The sequence below is a fragment of the Saccopteryx bilineata genome, chromosome 1, assembly GCF_036850765.1.
Source record: "Saccopteryx bilineata isolate mSacBil1 chromosome 1, mSacBil1_pri_phased_curated, whole genome shotgun sequence".
Taxonomy (NCBI): Eukaryota; Metazoa; Chordata; class Mammalia; order Chiroptera; family Emballonuridae; genus Saccopteryx; species Saccopteryx bilineata.
The window spans coordinates 51,765,329-51,790,847 of NC_089490.1; the positions used below are offsets into that span (position 1 = coordinate 51,765,329).

General features: G+C 36.8%; 1 pseudogene; it reads right to left on the bottom strand.

Moving 5' to 3' along the window:
- Positions 1–23,675: 23,675 nt before the first annotated feature.
- Positions 23,676–25,009, bottom strand: LOC136319214 (protein CDV3 homolog pseudogene; annotated as a pseudogene).
- Between the last annotated feature and the right edge of the window lie 510 nt (positions 25,010–25,519).

A 25,519-nucleotide genomic window follows, 5' to 3' on the forward strand; every position in this document is an offset into this window, starting at 1 on the left:
CACCAGCTTAAACCTAAGTTCTCTGGCTAGATCAAGGGGTCACTCATCTGCTGTAGCCCCCTGGTCAAGGTACATATGAGAAAGCAATCACTGAGAAACTAAGGTGCTACAACAAAGAATTGATGTTTCTTATCTCTCTCCCTTCCAGTCTGTCTGTTCCTCTCTCTCTCTCTCTCTCTCTCTCTCTCTCTCTCTCTCTCTGTCACGGAAAAAAAAAAGAACTTACTGACCACCAAAATCCAGTTCAGTCCCACTGATACAGTAAAGAAATATGCATAACTATTTAATTTTTAGAATATCCTCTCACATTCAAGTTCTAAAAAAGCTATTCCAATTAATATGTAGTTTTAAAAGGCAAGCAGGATGAAATAAAGTATATGTTGAATACATGGAAATTTACTGCTTTGACTTTTTTGTTTTTTTGCAGCAGAGACAGAGAGAAGGACAAACAGGAACAGACAGACAAAAAAGGAGAGAAATGAGAAGCATCAAGTCTTTGTTTTGGCACCTTAGTTGTTCATTGATTGCTTTCTCATATGTGCCTTGACCGGGGTTAGGGGTGGGGGCTCCAGCTGAGTGAGTGACCCCTTGCTCAAGCCAGAGACCTTGACCTTGAGCTTCAAGCCAGCGATCTTTGGGTTCAAGCCAGCAACCATGGTATCATGTCTATGATCCCACGCTCAAGCCAGTGACCCCACATTCAAGCTGGTGAGACCGTGCTTAAGCTAGATGAGCCTGTGCTCAAGCTATATAGATGAGCCTGCGCTCAAGCCAGCGACCTCAGGGTCTCGAACCTGGGTCCTCTGCATTCCAGTCTGATGCTCTATCCACTGTGCCACCGCCTGGTCAGGCTGCTTTGACATTTAATTTAATAAAAATCTAAGGCCTAGAATCAATAAGCCATTTGCAATATCCCACATTTACTTTCTTCTTCCAGCAGAAAAAAAATTTCTCAATAGGTAGACCAAGAGAAAATAAGAGACCTATCTTTTTCTACTATATCAGGGTACTTTAGAATAAATTTTAAAAGCCATAATACTAAATTTACTATATGCAGATAGATCCTCCATGCGAAATAACCCCAACCTTTGCTACATACCCATGATATCATTATTGTTCTTATATAAATTTATGAAGAACTAAATTGATGTAAAATATTAAATAAAACTGACTAAAAATTTAAGAGAGCATGTTAAAAGATGATTACAAAACATAATATATTCAAACAAATCCAAATAAATACTTTAATAAGAATGCATCACTTATGGTCATGACAATACTACCTCTTATGTCGCTGAGAAATGTTTTTTACAGTAAATGGATAACTAACTGACAGTAGGAAAAACAAGGAGGGCATTTATTTCTACTTAATAAGAAGTTAAGATAGAGATAAACAAGGGTTGGTCTGGCAATTCACCAATATCATCAAAAGCAGCATGTTTACCTCATGTTAGTCCAGGCATCGCGATTACATTCACGGGCAGAAGGAAGTTGGTAGCCAGGCTACCCTCTCCTTTTCACAGCCTGAGAAACTTCTTTCTTAGACACTATTGTAGAATCCCCTTTGTATGGCACTGGGTAGAACTGGGCCACATAAACCCTCCTAATATAAAGGGAGCCTGGGAGACTGTGTGGCAAAGAAAAGAACTGCCATGACTGGCCTAGACAACAGGCCAGTCATTGCTTCACAGCAAATTCAGGGCTATATAAGATGGGAAGAAATTATTACATAGTAACTCCCACACTTCTGTAATTATATAGACAATCCTATATTGAAGTAACAGCTGAATGTAGTATTTCTACAAAATTCTCTGCCTCCTAAAAATATACTTTGCCAAATGTTTATACATTTCTACAATAAGTGTTTTCAAGGTTATATTATCAATATAGTCTCTGAACTATGTATAGCATTTCCTGAATTCTGCCTGATTATATAATTTTAGTTTTTCTAACATTGATAATTCTCTCGGAAGCTTTTGATTGAACAAGTAACTAAAATTCCCTTTCAGGTCTTAGCAAAGTAAGAGAGACTGCTTTTATCTAACACTCTCTTCCATAACCATAAATAAAAGGATAACTCTGAGATGGATATTAGACCATTCCTGTGAGGCATGCAAACTATACCAATGGGGTCGTCAGAAACTAAGCTGGGCTTAAGACTTTTCCACCCTGAATGGCTTGCTCAGTGGATAGAGCATCAGCTTGGTGTACGGACATCCCGAGTTTGATTCCTAGTCAGGACACAGAAGAGAAGTGATCATCTGCTTCTCTTTACCTCCCTCTCCCCTTTCTCTCTCTTCCCCTCTTGTAGCCAGTAGCTTGATCAGTTCAAGCACCAGCCCCCAGTGCTGAGGATAACTCAGTTGGTCCAAGTGTTAGCCTCAGGCACTAAAAATAGCTCTGTTGATTTGAGCATCTGCCCTAGGTAAGGGTTGCCATGGTGGATCCCAGTTGTGGCTCATTTTAGAGTTTGTCTCACTACCTCCCCTCCTCTAACTTAAAAAAAAAAAAAGTACTTTTCCAGACTAAAGGTGAATTGTTCCTACTGCCTTAAGAACTATGGAAAATTCTTAGAAATCCCAGCAGCACTCGAGGGGTATAGAAGCAAATGTGTGCTGTTGCCCCAAAGGCTCAATAGGGCAACAGTTCTTGGGCAGAGCCTCTTTGAACTCAATGGAACTTCTCAACTCTGCAGGGTCCAAGAAAGCACCAGGATGTCTTTACATTCTTACTTTCCCACCCTTCTTTGAATAGTCATGGTACAAAGTAACTAACCATTCTCCCATAATCCAGAGATGCTCCTCCAGTAAGAAAGAGGAAATAGAATAGGAAAAAGGAGAACATAGAGCAATAGAGGTAAGAGGTAACTCTTTCAAGGTGGAAGAGGCTATCAACATTGTAAAGTACTACAAGTGGATGGAAGAGGATGAAGCAAAAAAAAAAAATCATTTAACAATCTAACTTTCAAAAGGAAATTTTTATACAGTGGTAGAGGTTGATGCCAGGATCTAAAATTGAAGGAAAGAACTTGTGTAAACCACATCTTCCAACTCTTTTGATAAAAACAAAATAATAATATCTTTCAAGAAAAAAAATATAAAATGGAGGTTTTCCTATACTCCAGATCACAGAGAGCTAAACCAAGCATTCAATTATCTTCTAAATGTTTTAAATATATGAATTACCATCAAATGCTCATTCTTGATAACAATCTTCTGGTAAAATGATTCACAGATAGCTGAATAATATTGAAACGTCTTTTCTTAAATACTAACAGGAAATAATATAAAATTAGTTTTTTAAAGAAAAAAATGTGTATGTGAAGGAAAAGTAAAAAAAAAGCAAACATATAGCAGTTCCCTAGAGAAAATGAGTGGTTCAAAAGTCAGATGCGTCTAGCAGGAGTGATGCTGACCTAAGAGGCAAGCAAGACAACTCCATGAGTGTGGCTTTTCTTTCCTCTAAGCCAGGGGTAGTCAACCTTTTTATACCTACCGCCCACTTTTGTATCTCTGTTAGTAGTAAAATTTTCTAACCACCCACCGGTTCCATAGTAATGGTGATTTATAAAGTAGGGAAGTAACTTTACTTTATAAAATTTATAAAGCAGAGTTACAGCAAGTTAAAGCATATAATAATAATTACTTACCAAGTACTTTATGTGGGATTTTTGCTAAGTTTGGCAGAATAAAACTTTATAAAACAACTTACTATAGTTAAATCTATCTTTTTATTTATACTTTGATTGCTCTGCTACCTCCCACCATGAAAGCTGGAACGCCCACTAGTGGGCGGTAGGGACCAGGTTGACTACCACTGCTCTAAGCTGTAGTGCTCTATCCCTTGAGGATACTAAGGAAATTTTTATAGCACCAGGGCTTCCCATTTATTGCAGTGATCTTCCACCACTATAAAGGTTTTTCCGCTTGTTTTTTTTTTTTTTTTTTTCAAATAAAGGCCCTTCTGCTGTCTGTCATGGCATAATTCAAATAATTCTGTTTTTCTTAGACTTACAGCCAAAGTCTATAAGCCACTGCAAGGTACCATATGGTACACCACCTGCTGTAAAGTCATCTTCACATCAGTCATTTGGTTAAGGGGAGTGGGGCTGCACAGATTACCCATCAAGTACTTAAGTCATAAGCAGTGTGTCTAAGTCAAATCCCTCCGTTCTCCAGCTTTCTGGAATAGCCCTTTTCCCCGGTCTCCAAAAGTATGGAGAAACTACGTACAATGATACATATATGACACAACTTTTCTTAGAAAACTCCCTTCTCAAATCACTAATATTACTGAAAAATAGACATTTTTGTGATGCCTGGCATAGCAAATGCTCAATAAGTAATTGCTAAAATAAAACTGTGCTGTCAAAGACCAAATCTGCAAAGACTGTTTCTCCATGAGCATGTTTCTCTGAATACCCAAAAAGCCTATGGCTTTCTATGTATCATTTTTATTCCGAGTCTTATCTAGTATCAAAATTCTGAGATAAATCTGCAAATAAGATATCCAGGAATAACGAGCAACAGCTACCCAAACTGCCTTGCAAAATCTGAAGCTTTTGGCAAGACATTACATAATTCTCTTTTGCTTAGCTTGGCAGATGGTGGTGATGAATTTATTGGAGGTTAGCAGAGTGACTGAGAGAGCAAGCTCAGCATTCAGACTGCCTGAGTTTGTATCACAGCTCTGTCACTTACTAAGTACGTGACCTGGAGCAACTAGTTAACATCTATTAACTTTAGTGTCCTCATTTGTAAATAGGGAAAATACGTACCTTAGAAGGATGTTGTAAAAATTAGATAAGGTCTTAGGGGAGTATCTAACACACATAGTAAAGTTCAAAAAGTGATACTTATTATTAAGAAAAAAATACTATTCTTCCATTATTCTAGTAATTTCTTTCCTGTCATCTTTCTTCCAAAACTTAGTCTTTACTTTCTGAGTCTCGATTTTTGACTTGAGGAAATATAAAATTCTGCCACACTCAACAATTTAAAAAAAATCTAATAAAAAAAACAAATTATCAAACATTGTGCTTGATTTTGTTTTCTTTTAAACAAACAAAAAAATGAAATATTCATTCCATATATCTTATATTACAATGCCAAGGATTTGGTCATTTTTGAGTTATATAATAAAAGTAGCAGCTAAGAAGCCAGGTAGAAAAAAAAACTAAGACAAGTAAATATTTCTTCCCTTCTAAAAGTGCCACTTACTGTGATTTGGCCTCATAATAGTTCTTCTGATTTGCACAGAAGTAGTTTGGCACTGTAAAAGTACTTTCTCATATAAGATCTCATTTTTAAAATATTCATAACAATCCCTGTGAAATAGAGAAATAAACTATCACTTATCCTTTTCTAGATAAATAACTTGAGGCCACTAGAGGACAAGTGTTCCTTTAGGGTCATGCTGTTAGTGGCTGGTTGGACAGGGATTTAAACCTATGCTTTCTGTCCCTAAGGCTGATGATGCCCTTTGAAATATTCTAAGCTCCTTCCAAAATATATTGATTAGCCAATAAAAATAATAGATATACCAACCCTTTAATTAAATCCTTTTGGAAATATCGAGACAGTTAAACAATAGTAGCCAAATCAATGCATGACCTTGTAGCATCCTGGGTCCTTTAGTGAAGGAGTCTTGATTCAATTCCATAGTTTTCTATATTCGATTGAGAACTCAGAAAAGGGAATTAATGGGCAAGTCCTTTAAGTATTTAAAAAGTGCTTCTAGAAGCACAAAAAATATAAAAGACTATACTTTTTTAAACTACCACATAGACAAAGTAATTACTTTCCACTTTCACCCAGAGCTAGGTATAGCAGGACTTTTTTCTATATCAAAAACTCCATCATCCAAAATACATTAAAACTATGCCTGAAGGACCATCATACTCCAATTAGTAATAATAAGGTCTGACATCATTTTAAATTCAGTAATAACTAAAAAATAAGAATTTGCTTGGCTTAGATTGTATTGATACTGGTTTACTGAAGGAAACTCCTGCTGTATATTGAACCAATCTGTTTAAAAACTCATACTTTAATTTACTTTGTTTGGTTACTGGCTAAGAATGCCAGGTGGACTGCATCATCCTCATGCACTCTACAGAGTTAAAGTGATGTGAAAGAAAAAATATAAGGTTTGGAGATAAGACAGTCTAGGTTTATAGCTTAGATTCGCTATTTACTAGCTGAGAGCCTTCTAAGGTCCTTTAGGCTCTGATACATTGTCTAGGAAAGGGCAGTGATAATCAAATTTCACCTGGTAATTATGAAGATTAAAATAGATAATTTATCTAAAGGGCGTATAGAGTCCATTGTTGTGTTTTCTGATTATCCAGCATTTTTTGAAAACCCTTCTAAAGTTTGGGAAATTTCCAGCTGTATGCCCCTGCAAAAGTGGAAGCCCAAAACTCTCTCTTTACATCTAGGGTACAGACATGTGACCTAGGCTTCCTCCCCAGCCACATGTCCCTCCTAGAGGGCACGCCCAGTGTTGGCAGTATGAGCTGGGGCTTATACTCTGCAACAGTGCCAACAGGATCTTCCGGGAACAACCCAGCCATGTGATTTCAGCTCATATCACTTCATAATATTACTTAATAAAACATGTTTGCGAGACTAGCTGCAGTGGGTTTTGTTCCTGGCAACCAAGAAACTCTGACTGAAGTGACACCTATTCTAGGATATGGCAAGAAGTACCTACTCAACAAATGATAGTTGCCCATCACCTCTATGTAGAGTTCATTATATTAAAGAGCACAGCCTAGTGACACTTCACTTTTGTTGAGTACTTACTACATGTCAGAAAAATTAGAAATCTAAAACAGACTAATCTACATCTATTTCCAAAGTTCAAAAGGCTAGTAAACAGTAAAACCCGATGGGATCATCATCATCATCAATAAAAACATATTTTATAAATAAGAAAACTGATGCCAAGGAGCTGAATAACTTTCTAAGGTCACAGAGCTAGGTCATAAGCAAATCAGGCAGGGTTTCTAATGATACTACTATGTTTTTCTCTATTTTCAATCATATAGCAATATGTCTTATCTTTTGACTATTATCTACAAATAACAAGTACAACTTAGATAATGGTTTCTAGAAGAATTCTCTCTTGACCTTTTTCAATGAGGAAAATGAAAAATTCCATACTACTTACTATAGATGGAATTGTCTTTTAATCTTCAAGTTGTGCTTCAAAATGAGTTCATGCTAGTGGCATATTCTATAACTGAAGGGCAAGGAATGAAGTCATTATTTCTTGATCTGTCCTGATGCCCTAACTATGATCTTCCACTTTGGAATTACAGACTGAATTATATGGTCAATAAATCTCATAGGGTTCATTATAGTTAAAGATTCCAGAGATCAATTCCTGATTTTGATACTTTTGCTAATTAGTTGACTATCTAGATAGCACCAAACAAGCAAAAAACAGCATTTTTTATGAGAGGTCCTTTATACCTGAGAGCCATGATTATCTTTGTTACTATATACAAATTCTATCAAACTCCTTAAATGTGACTTCAGCACTAAGAATACTGAAGCAGTTGCTATTCCAATGGCAAAATAAAGAGCCCGTCACAACACATAGTAGGCACTCAACCGGTATCAACTGATTTTTTTTAGATGAATACTTAACAATATTCATACCACTTTATACTGGAAATTATGCTGAACAAAACCTACACATATTATTTTGTATCAAGGAACCTTTTTTTTTTTTTAAAATAAGGAAGACAAAATTTTAGCTTAGAGGGTCCAGCTTGGGTGCTTGGAAGGAGGTCAAAATATTACCTTGCCAATTTCTACCTTTTGTGCTTGTCTCATTCCTAGAAATATAACAAACAGAAAACAAAAGAACCCAGTGATACAGAAACAAAAAGCTGCTCAAACTGTTTCTATTAACATTACAAACAGGAAACCATAAAACCTGAAAGAATATTCTCAGTCTCACTTCAACCATAACCAAATCTGAATGAACTAAGGCAGTGGTCCCCAACCTTTTATGGGCCATGGACTGGTTTGTCAGAAAATATTTTCACAGACCAGCCTTTAGGGTGGGATGGATAAATGTATCACGTGACCGAGACAAGCGTCAAGAGTGAGTCTTAGACGGAGGTATCAGAGGGAATCTGGTCATTTTTAAAAAATAAGACATCATTCAGACTTAAATATAAATAAAACAGAAATAATGTATTTATTCTTTCTCTGCGGACCGGTACCAAATGGCCCACGGACCGGTACTGGTCTGCGGCCCAGGGGTTGGGGACCACTGAACTAAGGAACTATTGGGCAACACAGAAACACTTGATGCTCACTTGAAATAACAGATTTCTCTTGCTATCTCCAATACATGAATGACACTGCTGTGCCTTCAGGATGCCAAATTCATAGCTTTATTTTTTCTTCAATTTTAGAACATTTTTATTACCCTAAAATGAAGCTTTTCACTCCCATAACTCTTCCAAGCCCTCCTCTCCATTCCCCTCTTTATAAAATTTAGAAATTAAATTTAATGGGCTGACATTGATCAATAAAAGTACATAGGTTTCAGGTATACATTTCTATCGCATTTGAATTGTTGACTGCATTGTGTGCCCGTCATTCAAAGTCAAATCATTTTCTATCACCATATATTTGTCCCTCTTTACTTCTCACATCCCAGTAATCACTTCACTTTTATCTATGTCCATGAGTTTCAGTTTTATATCCCACTTATGTGTGAAATCTTTGTCTGATTTACTTATTTCACTTAGTATATTGTTCTCAAGGTCCATCCATGTTGGCAATAAAGGTCACTATGTCATCATTTCTTATGGCTGAGTAGTATTCCATTGTATACATATACCATAACACATCTTTAATCCTATATCGAGGGACATTTTGGTTGTTTCCATGTCTTGGCCACTGTGAATAATGCTGTGATGACTATGGGGGTACATGTGTCTTTGTGCACAAATGTTTTCAAGTGTTTTGGGTAGATACATAGTAAAGGAATTTCTGGGTCATATGGTAATTCTATACTTAAATTTTTTGAGGAACCACCATATATGTCTTCCATAATGGCTGTACCAGTTTACATTCCCACCAGCAGTGAATGAGGGCTCCTTTTTCTCTACAGCCTCTCCAACATTTGTTATTATCTGTCTTATTGATAATAGCCAATCTAACGGTGTGAAGTGGTATCTCATAGTTTTGATTTGCATTTCTCTAATAGCTAGCAAAGATGAGCATCTTTTCATATATCTATTTGTTACTAGTATGTCTTCATGGGAGAAGTGTCTGTTCAGGTCTCTCTATTTTTTAATTGGATTGTTGGCTTGCTTGTTGCTGAGCTTTGTGAGTTCTTAAAATATTTTGGATATTAACCCCTTATCAGAGCTATTGTTTGTGAATATCATCTGCCATTTGTTTGGCTGCTTTCTGTTTTATTGTCAGTTTCTTTTGCTGTGAAAAAGCTTTGTAGTTTAATATAGTCCCATTTATTTTTTTTATTTTTTTTGCCTCTACTTCCCTTGCCTTTGGGGTCAAATTCATAAAAAGTTCTCTATAGCCAAGGTCCGTAAGTTTAGTACTTATGTTTTCTTCTGTGTAATTTATTGTTTCAGATCTTATATTTAGGTCTTTGATCCATTTTGAATTAGTTTTTGTGCAGGGGTCAAACTATAGTCAAGTTTCATTCTTTTGCATGTGGCTTTCCAATTTTCCCAGCATCATTTATTGAAGAGGCTTTCCTTTTTCGTGTGTTTTTGGCTCTTTTGTTGAAGATGATTTGTCCATATATATGTGGTTTTATTTCTGGGCTCTCGATTCTGTTCCATTGGTCTGTATGTCTGTTTCTGTTTTTCTGCCAATACCATACTGTTTTAGTTATCATGGCTCTGTAGTATAATTTGAAGTCAAGTAATGAGATACCTCTGACTTCATTCTTTTTTCTCAGGATTGCTTTGACTATTCAGAGTCTTTTATGATTCCATACAAATCTGGTGATTTTCTTTGTGCTATTTATTTAAAAAATGATACTAGAATTTTAATGGGGATTGCATTAAATTTGTATATTGCTATGCATAACATGTCCATTTTAACTATGTTGATTCTTTCAATTCATGAGCATGGAATATTTTCCATTTTATTGTGTCTTTTTCAATTTATTTTAGTAATGCTTTGTAGTTTTCAGCATGTAGATCCTTCACATCCTTTGTTAAGTTTATTACTAGATATTTTATTATTTTTGTTGCAATTGTAAAAGCAATTATTTTGTTTATTTTATGAAGTTTATTGTTAGTGTATAGGAAAGTAGACTTTCATGTATTAATTTTGTATCCTGTGACTTGGCTGTATTTGTTTATTCTTTCCAACAGTTTTTCAGTGGAGCCTTTGGGGTTTTCTATATATATACAAGAGTATGTCATCTGAAAAAAGTGATACCTGCTGTCCCTGACTTCTACAGCACAGACTGTTTGATCCCTGAACTTTGAAAGGAGTGTACACAACTAGGTTATACTACCAGAAATGCCCAGTGCTAAAGAAAGGGAGACAGCCTGTGTGTGGCTTGGGGCTACTGGTAGGAACTACAGTGTTCACATTTGGTAGCTGCCTATGCTGAGCCTGGAGGCACATGGGAGAGGCCCACACTGCAAACCGAGGCCAGCTGCCACCAGTGTCAGGCCTGAGGTTGCTCCGCAGAAGGCACAGGGTACCGCAAGGCTTGGCGCTACCTGCTGGCTGCCCACAGGGCTCAGCCACTGGAAAAGCCTTGGGTGGTACACAGTTTGGTGAGGTGGGGGTCTCAGGGAGTTATCAGGGTAGGGAGAGTGGTGTTCACCAGCTTAATGCCAATTCATATTTGGTGCCAGTAGCCAAGTCAGAGGCCACTCACTCAGCAAAAGGCACAGGGCACAACAAAACCAGCTGCTTGCTACCTTCTAGGGCTCACAAACCTTTAAGGGTTTTTAAGAAAGACTGCAGTGTGGGTCAAGGCCAGCTGACTGCCACTGAAAGAGCCTCTAACATTGTAAGAGTTGGGCAAGATCAGCTCTCAAGAAATCATCAGAGTGGTAGAAGACGTCTTCACCAGACTAATGTAGATTAAGATTTGACCATGTGGGGAAAGGGCTCAACACAGGAAAGATGGCACCTGCCTGCTAGCTGTGTGGGAGGAGAATTCAATACAGGGACTATCGTGGCTGTCTCTTCAACACTCGTTCTGAAGCCATGCAACTCAGTTTCTCCCTGCATGTCTCCAGTACTCCCCACCCTGAGAGACTGTCCCTCTGCCAGAGCCCAGGTAAGTGCTTGCAAGCATGTGAGTCCCTTTAAGAGATGCCTGTGCTTCCAGCAGCCTTCCATCTTTCTCAGACTTACAGAATCTTCATTGATTTTCACAGCGAGATGTGGTGGTTCCTCTTCTTGGCACAGGTGCTCCATGCCAGGGTGCCCAGTGTAGGGCTAGAATACTTCACTCCTCAGAGGATCCTCTGCAGCTAACATATCTCTCCCAATTTTCAACCACTACACATGGCTGTCAGGCTGACCCATTGTGCATCTCTGCCCCTTCTACCATTCTTGACCTGGTTTCTACTTTATATACTGAGTTATAAAAATTTTGTTCAGCTAATTGTCACATGGTTGTCCAGACTGACTGTGCTATAATTTAGTTATAATTTTGATGTGGTCTTGGGAGGAGGCAAGTATAGCATTTACCTACTCTGCCTTCATGATGGGAATTTATGTCAAGTGTATTAATCATTTAATCAAAATTTCATACCCTTACTGATTTTTCTATTGGTACATTCTACTAGTTACCGATAATTAAAATTGCCCACAATTTGCATATTTCTCATATTCTATCATTTTTGTTTTATAATTTTTTATGCACATACATATTTAAAAGTTTTTTATATTCCTATTTGAACATTATACCATTTGAAAACATCCATCTTTATTCTTAATAATACTTCATGTTATGAAATCTACCTTCTCTGATATAAGCTTTCTTTTTCATAGTTTCACATTGTATATGGTGGTCCCATTAAGATTATAATGGAGCTGAAAATTTTCTATCACCTAGTGACCTTGTTGCCATCATAAAATCATAGCACAATGCATTACTAACATGTTTGTAGTGATGCTGTTTGTTGTAAACTGTGGGAAAAGGGGGTTCAATGGAAAGTAAATTCATCAGATGATCTGATCGTAAATTCCTAACTGTACAGGTCATGGTGGTTAGTCATGTCCCAAGCATATATCCTTTTCAGTAAAAGGCTTATTTTTGCCTTAAGCAAGCTCTGTCCATTTTTCTGTGCATGTAGATTAACATGCCCTTGAAAAGACTCTTTTCAGACCCCTCCTTCTAAAGGGTGCCCACCCTGAGGGCACATAATCTTAACTATTTTGTAATCCAATCCTCATTTAGCTTTCACACACCTTCAGGTAATCTTCCTTATGTTCCCTCCTTAATCTCAAATATATAAAAGGAAAAAAAAAGTATGCAAATTGTTATTCTGTAGAATATTTGACATCTTACTTCCCAATATATGTTAGGCTCAAATAAACTCTTATAAAAATTATCTAGCCTGACCAGGAGGTGGTGCAGTGGATGGAGTGTCAGACTGAGATGTGGAGGACCCAGGTTCAAGACCCTGAGGTCGCCAGCTTGAGCGCGGGCTCATCTGGTTTGAACAAGGCTCACCAGTTGAGCCCAAGGTCACTGGCTCAAGCAAGGGATCACTCAGTCTGCTATAGCCCCCCACCCCCCGTGAAGGCACATATGAGAAATCAATCATTAAACAACTAAGGAGCCGCAACAAAGAATTGATATTTCTCTTCTCTCTCCCTTCCTGTCTGTCTGTCCCTATCTGTCCCTCTTTCTGACTCTGTCTCTGCCACAAGAAAAAAAATTATCTACAGGATTGGATGTTGTTTTTTTTTGTTTGTTTTTTTGTTTTAAATTTTATTTTATTTATTCATTTTAGAGAGGGAGAGAGAAAGACAGAGAGACAGGGGGGAGGAGCTGGAAGCATCAACTCCCATATGTGCCTTGACCAGGCAAGCCCAGGTTTTGAACCGGCGACCTCAGCATTCCAGGTCGACGCTTTATCCACTGCGCCACCACAGGTCAGGCCCGGATTGGATGTTTTTTATGTTGAAAAAACACACCTACTGCATTGCTAGTCATCTAAAACTATAGCATATACAATTATAGTGTAGGCTATACCATCTAGTTCACTCTGTAATTTTCAAACAATGAAATTGCCTAATAAGACATTTCTCAGAATGTATCTCTGTCATTAAATGTTGTATGACTGTACATATATTTTTAAATTTATAAAACATTAATGTTATAGTCAATATTCAAATAGATTTACTTTTATATTTACCCTTTCCATTGCTTTTCATCCCTATATAAATTACCATGTTTTTATACTCAATTATTTTCTTTCTAGTTCTTAGTATTTCTTTCAGTGCCAGTCTTGGAAAATTCTTTTTCATTTTTCTGTGTGTGGGTGTTTGATTGTACTTCAAATATCTTTATTTTATCTTTCAATATACAAATATTTGAAATATACACTGGGTAAAAAATGCTAGGTCGAAAGATATTTTCTTTCAGAACATTATATATATTTTTTATTGCTTTCTGGTTTTTATCATTTCTGATGAGAAGACAGTTGTCAGAGTTGTTGTTCCTTTGAAGAGTAATATTCCTTTTATGTCCTGGTTGATTATTAGATTTTTTTTCTTTTGGTCTTTGGCTATTAGCAGTATTATTATAATGCAGCTAGTGTGGTTTTCTTTGTATTCATACTTCTTGGAATTTCTGATGCTCCTTGAATCTATAAGTTGGTATTTTCCAGTTTGGATGAGAAATATTCAATATCTCATCAAATACTGGATCTGCTCTATTCTCTCACCTTTCTCCTTCTATGACTCCACATATATTAGATCTTTTAACTGTGTCATATATATATATATCTCCTGTGTTGTTTCTGTATTTTTCCTTTCCATGCTTCAGTCTGAATATTTACCATCGACTCATTCTCCAATTCACAAATTCTTCAGCTGTGTCTAATTTATTTTAAATTCACATTTTCAGTTTTTATTTTAAAGTTGTATAATCTTAATTTTTATTTTTAATCTTGAATTCCCTATCTCATTATTTATATTTGAATATATTAATTACAGTTATTTTTAAGTCCATGTCTGATTCATCTAATACCTGGATTGCCTATGAATTTGCTTGTTTTTTCTATTATTTTTTGTTGTTATTGTTTTGTTTTGTTTTTTTCTCAATCTTTCGTATAGTCACTGTGCTTTTATTCAGTAACAAGTATTTTGAATGAATGGGTGCAGGAATAAACTGAAATTTTAAGATCTTATCTCCTTCTGAGGAGTATTTAACTGAGCTTCTGTCAAAAAGAACAGAGGCCAATTACCTTAATTCAATTGTGGTTAGTCTATTTCAAAGCTGAATTTCAGTCTTTATCCTGGTTTCCTTACAGTTTTCCTCTACTTTTAGAATACAGTCCTTTAGGCTTCCTAAATAAAGGCCCATGTAATTTATTAAGGCTCTCCTTTTCTATGGGCATTGAATTTGATTTTTTGTCTCCCCAATGAATAGAAAGAACTGAAAGCTCTACTTAGATTCTTAGTCTTTTCATCATACTTTTCTGCTCAGCCTCTCAACCTCTCAAATACTGCTTTAACATTAGTAAATCTCTCAGAGAATAAGCATTGCAGAATATTGGACTAAACTCAATGCTTTGTTTCTCTTGGAGATCTTGGCCGTTAAGCCCTGTTGCCTGGTAGCTCTCCAATTCCTTCAAACAAAATTTTACCAAATAAAGTTTGTGATTTATCTGGCATTTCTAGCTGTTCTCAAAGAAAAAGTAAGTCTGATACATACTACTTTCTTATCTGGAAGAGGAAGTTGGCCTGTTTATTTATTAAGAGGCTCATTCAAAGTGGATTGATACAGCAATTGATTATCTAGTTTTTAGAGTAATAAAGTGTTATACTTTTTTATTCTGAGAAAAATAACTGTTAATGTACTTCACACATTGAAAATACAATATATGTTCACTAAAGAACTTTAAGAGTTTTAAAAAAGCATGATAAAGAAATTATATCACCGATAGATAAATCCCATTAGCATTTTGATACACACTCTTCTGTTAATTTTTGCTCCACAATATTGTTAAACAAACATGATTATATTATACTCCAGTTTTTATTCTTTTTTGCTTAAAAGATATTGTAAACATTTTTAAAACATCTCTGTAAACATGTAATTAAATTTTTCTCCTGGCCCTAGCCATTTAGCTCAGTGGATAGAGCTTCAGCCCAGTGTGCAGATGTCCTGGGTTCACATGAGAAGCAACCATCTGCTTCTCCTCCTCTCCTTTTCCCTCTTCTCTCTCTCTTTCTCTCTTGCAGCTAGTGGCTTGACTGATTTGAGCATCAGCTAACTCCAGGTGCTGAGGATAGCTCCACTGGTCCAAGTGTGAGCCTCAGGAGCTTAGGAAAGCTCAGCTGATTTGAGCATTGCTGGGTGGATCCTGGTTGGGGCACATAAGGAAGTCTACATCTCTATCTCTTCGCCCCTCACTTCAAAAACATATTTTTTTCTCTTGCCTTTTTATTTTTTATTTGAGATACTTACCATGATTTAATAGTAAATTCAACTTGGGGTTATTATAAACAATACTTAACCATGTGATTTTACTTATATGTGGAATCTAAAGAACAAAATTAATTAACAAATGAAACAGAAACAGACTTATAGATACAGATAATAAACTGAGGGCCCAGACAGTAGGGGAGTTGGAGACTAGGTGAAAAAGGTGAAGAGGTTTAGAAGTACAAATTGGTAGTTGCAAAATAGTCATGGGGATGTAAAGTACAGCATAGAGAATATAGTCAATATTATTGCAATAACTACATATGGCGCCAAGTGGGTACTAGAATTATTGGCAGGATCACTTTGTAAATTACAAAATTGCCTAGCCACTATACATACACCTGAAACTAATATAAAATACAGGTGGTCCTCAGGTTACAACAGTCTCAACATATGACATTTTGAGTTTACGATGCTCACTCCCATTAAAGCTTAAAAAAATGAGAAGTATTTTGGCTTATGTCAGTGGTAGTCAACCTGGTCCCTACCGCCCACTAGTGAGTGTTCCAGCTTTCATGGTGGGCGATAGCAAAGCAACCAAAGTATAAATAAAAAGATAGATTTAACTATAATAAGTTATTTATAAAGATTTATTCTGCCAAACTTAGCAAAAATCTGACATAAAGTACTTGGTAAGTAATTATTATTATATGCTTTAACTTGTTGTAACTCTGCTTTATAAATTTTATAAAGTAAAGTTACTTCCCTACTTTATAAATCACCATTACTGTGGAACTGGTAGGTGGTTAGAAAATTTTACTACTAACAGAGATACAAAAGTGGCAGTAGCTATAAAAAGGTTGACTAACCTGGTTTGTCATTAGCTTTGTACAGCGATGACAGATTCAGTAAGATCTACAGAGCTATTATGGATGCCTTATAATGCTACAAGCTGATTTAAAAGAGAAGTCATCAACCTTCCAGACTAGCCTAGAACAATTCTTTAAGAAGGTAGAGAGGCCTACAACAGATCCTGTACCCTCAACATAAGTTGCTTCTTGAGATGAAACACCTGTAGTACAGGTAGAATCATCTCCAGCATCTCCTGCATGTTTCTTAGACAATCCTGACTCACCTGACCCAGTATCTCCAGCACCTTCTGCAGGTTCTCCTGCCTCTCCAGGTTCCTCCTCCCAATAGGTCACTCTCTCTCACCTTACAATGTACCTCCCGTGTGCAAGCCAACCACAGGAATAAAGGTAAGAAATTTTTTTAGTCATTTTTTTTGTTAATACTACAGTACAGTGTATAGTAAAGTATATTTATGTCCTTTTATTTTTTCTGTGGCTTAGTTGTGCTTTTATGTTCTAGATTATGATTTTACAACTGTGTTAGGATAGGTAAGTGACTTAGGCTAGAGTGTGTATCGACTTACATCAAAATTCAGGTTACGTCACTATCGTAGAAACAGAACTGTGTTGTAACCTGATGACCCTCTGTAATAGTAAATGTCAACTGTAATTTGAAAAGAAAAGAAAAAAAAAGAATAAGAAGTTAAATAAATTTAAAAAACAATATTTAGATAATTATCCTTATATATGCCACTTAATGACAGGGTCACGTTCTGAGAAATGTGTCATTATGCAATTTTGTCATTGTGTGAACATCATAGGGTATACATATATAAACCTACACAGTATAACCTAATATGTACCTAAGCTATATGGTATAGCCTATTGCTTGTAGGCTACAAGGTTGTACAAAACTGTTACTGCACATAACAACAAAAGACTAAATAAAGCACAAGAGAAAATTATGCAGTCAAAAGATACAGTAAACACAAGATATTTGAGGCTGTTGCCAATGTATCACAGCATACTGTTTTACAGAAAACCTTTTTTATAAGTAGAACAAAGTACATGTACACTCTAAACTAACTAATTAGTAAATACATAACCCATTACATAGTCATTTATTATCATTATCAAGTATTATGTACTGTACATAATTGTAAATGCTATAATTTTGTATGACTGCCAGCACAAGTTTGTTTACACTACTATCATGACAAACACATGAGTAACATGTTACATTACACTGTCATGACAGGTACAACATCACTAGGTAACAGAAATTTCCTAGCTCCATTATAATCTTATGAGACCAACATCATTATATGTGTGGTTCATCTTGACCAAAAATATCATTACATGGTACATGACTGTACATATGTATGAAATACTACCTAAATATAAAGTCTTATAAGTGGGATTGCTATGTTAAAGAACAAGCATTTTAAGATTTTTGGTACATATATAGCTAAACTGTCTTTTAGAAAAATTAGTATCAGTTGATTTCATTTCAAGAGAATATGAGTGCCTATTTTCCTATCTATCACTGAATAAAATCCATTTTTATTGCCAATTTGATAAATAAAAATGGGCCTTTTTATTTGTGCTTTTGGTACCTAGGGAAATATGTTTAACAATTTAATTTTTAATTGTTACAAAACTCATTTGCTAACCATGCTGATGCTGTATTGCTGGTATTGAGAATTACCCTTATTCTTTAGTCACAGCACTTCCTATGAGTATGGTAATATAATAAGTTATGCACTGCCATGACTTGGATAGCTCTGATTATTATGCTTGAGTGCATATGATACGTAAATGCAATGAAAAGGCCATTTATTCAGTACTATCTCATCATGTTCTCTTTCTAAGGATGTATCACTAATAGGCATAAATGCGGTTTCCACAAACACATGAAGAAACTAGTTAATCACAAGAAGACCATAAAAAGAGATAACCAAAGTGACATAGAATAATAATAATTATTTAAAGAATAATAATCTTTGCCCTGGCCGGTTGGTTCAGTGGTAGAACATCAGCCAGGAGTGTGGATGTCCCAGGTTTGATTCCCAGTCAGGTCACACAGAAGAAGCTATCATCTGCTTCTCCAACCCTCTGCCTTCTCTCTCTTTCTCTCTTTCTCTCTCTCTCTCTCTCTCATATATATATATATATGGAAAAAAATTTTTCTATGTATTGCTAGGCTCTAATATGTCTGTAAATGCTGTCTTCAGACTCTCCTATTGCTGACTGGTATCAATCACATTAAATTATGTAAACTCTTGCTCTGTAGAGTTTTTCCTGCCTAGCATTTTCAATCTAGTCAAATTCAATGCCATGAGAGCAGTAGTTACCAACTCCATTTCCAGTATAACAACCAATAAGGAGACCTTAAGTTTCTCTCAGAATGCAGATAGCATGTAATAAATTCTCCGTATCTTCACAAATTTTTAACAGAATATTTTTAGTCTAATTTTCAAAATAATGTCTTATAACCAGAATACAAAGGCTTAAACCCAAATGTAGCATTAGCATATGACACCATCGCTTTATTGCATTATAAAATTAATTATAAATTATAAAATTATAGATAAAAGTTGAGAAAGCAGCATAGTGTAGTGGTACCAGACAACCAGAGTTAAATTCTGCATTCACCACTCACTAGCTGTATGGCTTTGGCATATTTCTTTTTTCTTTTTTTATTATTTTGTTTTTATTTATTCATTTTAGACAAGAGAGACACAGAGAGAGAGAAGGGGGGAGGAGCAGGAAGCATCAGGTCCCATATATGCCTTGACCGGGCAAGCCCAGGGATTCGAACTGGCAACCTCAGCATTCCAGGTCGATGCCCGATCCACTGCACCACCACAGGTCAGGCAGCTTTGGCATATTTCTTAACACCTCTGTGCTTTATTTTCTTTGGATGCAAAATGAGAATAATAATAAGTACCTTATAGGGTTATCATGAAGAGTATAATAAATTAATATATGCAAAGCCCAATAGCCTGGCACATAATATGCACCATAAATTGGGTTTATTATTATTACTATCATTATGAAATAATAAATGATAGTTCATGAGCATATGGGGAAAAATGATGATTATCAGGAGTAAAAATAATTTATAATAAATTATCTTTCCTTTAATTTATGCAACTACAAATTTGAAAAATTGATAAACCTCGCCCATCTTCCCTCCTTTGAAACTTCAGCTTTTACTTTTGGAAAATAAGAAAGGGACTTTTTACTTCCATAATTTAAGAGGGACCTGGGAAAATACATATTAATTCAACAATTAAAAAATCTTAAGTCTTTGACCCTGAAACACCTTGTTTATTTCTTATTTATGAAATACCGTAATTAAAGCAGCCAAAACCATAAATATGTCTTGCTTACTTATGACATACAAGTAATTAAAGCAGTCAGACTAACATAAACTTGCTTCCCGGGTCTAATAGAGCAAAGAGCCCTCCAAGGATACCAGACTCTGAGTAACTGTTAAGAACAGACCAGCAATATTACACTATAATAAATGACAATAGTCAATAAGAGGAAAAAATAGAAGGGAGGTGATGGCATTTAAAGAGACAGTCTATTTTACTTTCTTGCTTGCTTTGTATATTAGATCTTGTCTTTTAACCTTTCCTATAGACTCTGAATGCATCCATATACCAACCTCACAGATTCAAAGCACCGATGTCTGAATAAAAAAGTGCTTGTACATGCTTATGTTTGTGTGGGTTTTAAACAAAACCAGTGTTGTTGTTGTTGTTGTTGTTTTGACTTCTTAACCCTTTTCTTTAAATCCTTAACTCTTAATAAAAAGCCTTCCTTGAAACAGCACCGGCAAGGTCAGCACAACTATGCAAGCAGTGCCACCTAATGGCAGCTACCCATTTTAGAGCAGACAAACCACAGAGACTGCAGCGACATTTGAATACCTTTCTAAAGTGAAACGAGTATCATATGATCAGGTGTTAGAGCTCAGGTTCTGAAATCTTCCATCACCTTTATGCTCTATTAAAAAGTAAATAATCACAAGCAAAATTTCCTTGAAACTTCCCTTCAGCTCGACTTATAGGATATTTAATCTTTCTTGTCTTTCTCATCAGCGGCCTTTTCCTTGGCCACTATCCACTTTTATAACATATCATCTATAAAAATTATTTTAAATATAACAAGCTCCTTTTTAGAAAATATAAATATTGATTTAACTTGACACATTAGTGTCATCAGTTATTTCTTGGTCTTTTTTACTTTCCCATATATTTACTTTTTATTGAATTTGTTAATGTTACAGAGTTCTTTTTTTTTTTCTTTTTTTTTTCTTTTTTTTTAATAAATAAATTTTTATTTTAATGGGGTGACATCAATAAATCAGGGTACATACATTCAAAGAAAACATTTCCAGGTTATCTTGTCATTTAGTTCTGTTGCATACCCATCACCCAAAGAGAGATCGTCCTCCGCCACCCTCCATCCAGTTCTCTCTGTACCCCTCCCCCTCCCCCTCTCCCTCCTTCCCTCCCCCCACCCCCCATAGCCACCACACTCCTGTTCATGCCTCTTAGTCTCGCTTTTATGTCCCACCAATGTATGGAATCCCGCAGTTCCTGTTTTTTTCTGATTTGCTTATTTCACCCCGCACAATGCTACCAAGACTCCACCATTCCGCTATAAGTGATCCGATGTCACCATTTCTCCTAGCTGAATAATATACCATGGTGTATATGTGCCCCATCTTCTTCATCCAGTCCTCTATTTTTTTTACAGTAATTAACAGCCTTTAAGCAAACTCTTGGCCAATACAGCAAGAATCCATGAATGAGTAGTGTCCTTAACATGTTCCCCAAGTCCAAGTTGGCCCCATCACCATGCCAAATCCCTGAAAAATGCAACCCAACCACAGTTCAGTCTGTTAGGAGCTGTCACAGGGAGCAGGAGTCCAGGAAAGTTCCCCACAGGAAAAGTCTGCATGGCACTGGAATTGTTGTCACCATTCTATACTTTGCAGCTCATGTCCAAGTCCCAATGACCGCTGCTTCTAGCTGGTAATGATTCAGGCAGACTGGAAAAAGCCATTTGCAGCATGCGTGGATATGGAGCTTCTGTTCTCCTCTGCCTGGAGAGTTGAGACCAGGTTGCTTTTCCCTGGAGCTCTGTGACTGTGGCCTGGTAAAGAGAACCTTGGGATACACTAAACTGGGTGGCAAAGGTAAATTCATAATACAAGTTGGCAAAAGGAGGAAAGAGAGCTCTAAATTAAGAGTAGGTCTCAGCCTGAGTTACAGAGTTCTTGAACTGCCAAACCATGCCTGAGAATTCAAAGAAAGATATGGTACAATAGACAGCTTATCCACCCATCATAAATTATATTAAAACTTGATTCATGTGCATTGTGATCATTTCACAATCTTCTAAAAAGTATAACAAGAGTTGGTTTCAAATCTCCTTCAGGTCTTCAGATTTCTAATATAATATTCCATTAAATAAATTGCAAATGTACATCTAAGTTAACTCTTCAATAACTGAACTCTCAACAAAATTTTGCTGGGAAAAAAATGCGTACTTTTCAGGGCACGTACGTGGGCTCAAGGTCCAAGAAATTTGTTAAGATTTTAGGTTCCCAAATAAAGCCTTCAGTTTAACCAAGAACCCCTTATTTCTCACTTAAAGAACCACCCTCTTCTTGGTTTGCTCAGTAACTCACCTAAACACATCAGAAGGCAGGCATCCTGCCTGCCGCCTCAAATAACACCAACATTATTGCCCAGAAATGGCTGAAAGGTCCTGTCAGAAGATCCTGTAACCTCCCCTCTGAGTCCAATTCCTACCCTGACACGTATATCAAGACTAAACTCCCACAGAAATATGCTCATACATCAGGGAGGTTTTACCCTGATGCTTCCCTCTTACCAGTAGCAATCTGCAACTCCCACCATTTAGCAAAGAGATTATAGAGAAACCCAGCCTCTGCATCAAGTGGTCACATACCATTTTGAAATGTTTCTATTGAACCAAAGATACAAAGTTGGGGAACTACCAAGTATATTGTCAAAGACCATGCAAAAGCCATGAAACCTCAGTGGGTATTAGATTGAGGTTCTGCTCACATTGCTTTGAATTTATAGGAATGGTCAGTGAATCCCTTGGCCTGAGCAAAGCCCAAACTCTTTCTACTGCAGTTAACTTTACAATTTAGATCTGAGTTGAGGCTTTCGCAGCCCCTGAAGCAGAGCCCCCCGTTTCCACTTCCCTTTATACCAAAGGCTATTCGGTTCCACTCTAGGGATTGGCAACTTCCCAGACATTTCACAATTCTAATGCATATTTCAGGTCACTTAACCAAGCATTATGCTCTGTCAAAAAAAACTTCTAAGTCAAAGCAAACAAAAGGCCTTATTGTGAAACATAAAAAAAAAAGCACTACCTAAGTAAAAATTTATTCCCTCCCACACACACCCCTACCCACTTGGTGAACCCAAGTTTCACTGAATTTGTGGTTACCTCAGAATACAACTCAAAATTATAAATCACAGCTCTACAGACTGTCTGCACACATCATTTCTTCTGAGAGAAACATGTTCCAGGAAGTCTAATTCAGCCACAGCCCCCTACAGAGAGCCTTCCTGAAGAGTGGGGTACAGGACAGGTTAATTACAGTCACTTAAATCTTCATTTTTTACAGCAATTCAGAACCCAGATGGCTCACTTTCTGCAGGATTTCTGACAGTAAGCCAGTAGAGCTGGTTTTATGTTTCACATCAACGCTTAATAGCTATAACCTTCTTATCCAGAAGTTGTGATCCACAAGAAGTCCACAATGAGTGCAGCAAATCTGAGGTAGTCAACCAAACAAAGGCTCAGAATCTGAACATAGAAAGATTTTGAAATGACCACTGGTGGCAGTTTTTGTGCGGTTCCTTTTCTTTCTTTCTTTTTCCTTTTTTTATTATGAAAGAACATTGCTGAATCTAGTTCACACATTTCTAGCAATGAAAAGTACCCTAAATTCAATCTATATAAAGAGCAGTTGTGACACGTGGAACTGCCATAGTGCACAGGGCTGTGGTCACTTACATAGAGGGGGGTGCATCTGTTCCTGTAGCTCTAGCGGAGATCAGATGAAAGACCATTAATGGTGGTTAGCTGGTGTCTAGTAACCTGAGAAGGGTTAGCAAAGGCCACTCCTTAGTTACGTTTTGGGTAGCTGCTTTTCTAATATTCAAACACAGCATACTTGTCCAGCTGAAGTTTCAGGGCCTGGTTTTTTGAAACCTCATCCCTACCTCTAGTTTTGTGTCTTATACTTCAAAGCTCTTCTCCATTCCTTATGCCTAAGGGAAAATAAATGTAATCAGTAAATATTTCTTGAGTTTATTTTTATAAGAGTTTTCCTTGAGTTTAAAAAAAAGAAAAGGCACCACTTAGAGGAATCTTGAGAGAGAAACAGGAGAGATAAACTAGTATATAAAATCCTTATTAAACCAGTTTTAAGGCTTCAATTGAACAGAAAAATACAGAATACTGTAAGCGAAGCTTTATGGTCCCATTTTCTGTGGCAGCAAATCTACTGTAGTATTCAGGACTATTAACTGTAAACCTATTTTGGGACCAACTTGAAAACAATTGGAAAATTAAAAAGCTGTCTAACAACGTAGTGATTCCTTCTAGAATCGTTTTTACTGTTAACAAATAAAAGAAATGTATCTCTCTTTATGCATAAGTAAGGGAAACAATATTTCCACTCAAGTGAAGTTCTACTCATTATACACACACACACACACACACACACACACACACACTTCTCACTTCTACTTCATGGGAGTAGATGAGATAAAGAAGGATGAGTATGGTGAATCACTGCCCGTTATTTTGTAGGACAGGGCAGAGGAGCAAGTCCAAGTAGAGGTTTAAATTCAAGCTAGCTGTGGTATCAAAGAGGCATAAAGGGTGGAATTTACTTCCAAAGTGCTCCCCCAATACAATTCTTTCCATATGATATCATTTACATTTCTTTCCATTTTATTTAATTTTAAAAATTCATGGCCTGGACGGAACAAAATGTGGATGGACTGCAGGGATGAGAACTCTGTGTGTGTGTGTGTGTGTGTGTGTGTGTGTGTGTGTGTGTGTGTGTGTGTGTGTATATATATCAATCATCAGGTGGTCCTTGTAGTGTTTTCCTTATTTAGGTTAACTTGGCTGCAGAAGACCTATTACCCCACTAGTCATTGCACGTTCTGGGGTTTTTGTAACAATTACTGGAGCAGAGATCCTTGTACCTGAGCTGTTTTATTCCAGGGACCTGAAGATTTTTCTACCTCACGACCACCTCCCTCTGCCTTCCTTTCTCTTTTTTCACTATCTTCTTCCTTGTCACTTATTTGCACTGCCTGAACTCTGAGGCCACTGTAATCAACCTCTTTTTGCTCAAATTCTTTTCACTCATCTTCATTCCTCATTATGTCCTTCGTGGTGGCCCCAGGTCCTGTAACCCCACCCCACGCCTGGGGTCTCGCCATCCCCTGTGCCCACCGCACTGCCCGCAGCTCTGCACACAGGACTCGCACCTCATCCCTAGTTCCAATCCGGGGTCCACACCAGCTCTGTGCTCAGGCACCCGGGCGCTGCCACTCACCCCTTGGTCTTTATTTAGATGAACTTGATATGAATTCTTTCTTGTCAATTAAAGAAAAAAAACTCAGCCATTTAATTCACTTCTGTTTCTTTCCTTCACATCTCTAGCCTTCAAGTATCTAGTAGCCTATCAGTACTATGGGAGAAGCTTGAGACAGCAATGAATTCGAGAACCTTCTAAGCACATTCACATGCAACCCATCCTAAAGGAATGAAATAGCCCCCTCAAATCATTCGTATTTGGCACCTCCTTCACACAGTCTTGTTCTTTAATTTCTTCTCCTAAAATAACTGAAGCCCAATGAGAGATTTACTGTCTCTTGCCCTTCTAATTTCTCCATTTAAGCCACCTTATTTGGCCCTAGACTCACCAATACAGCAAAAAACAACTACAT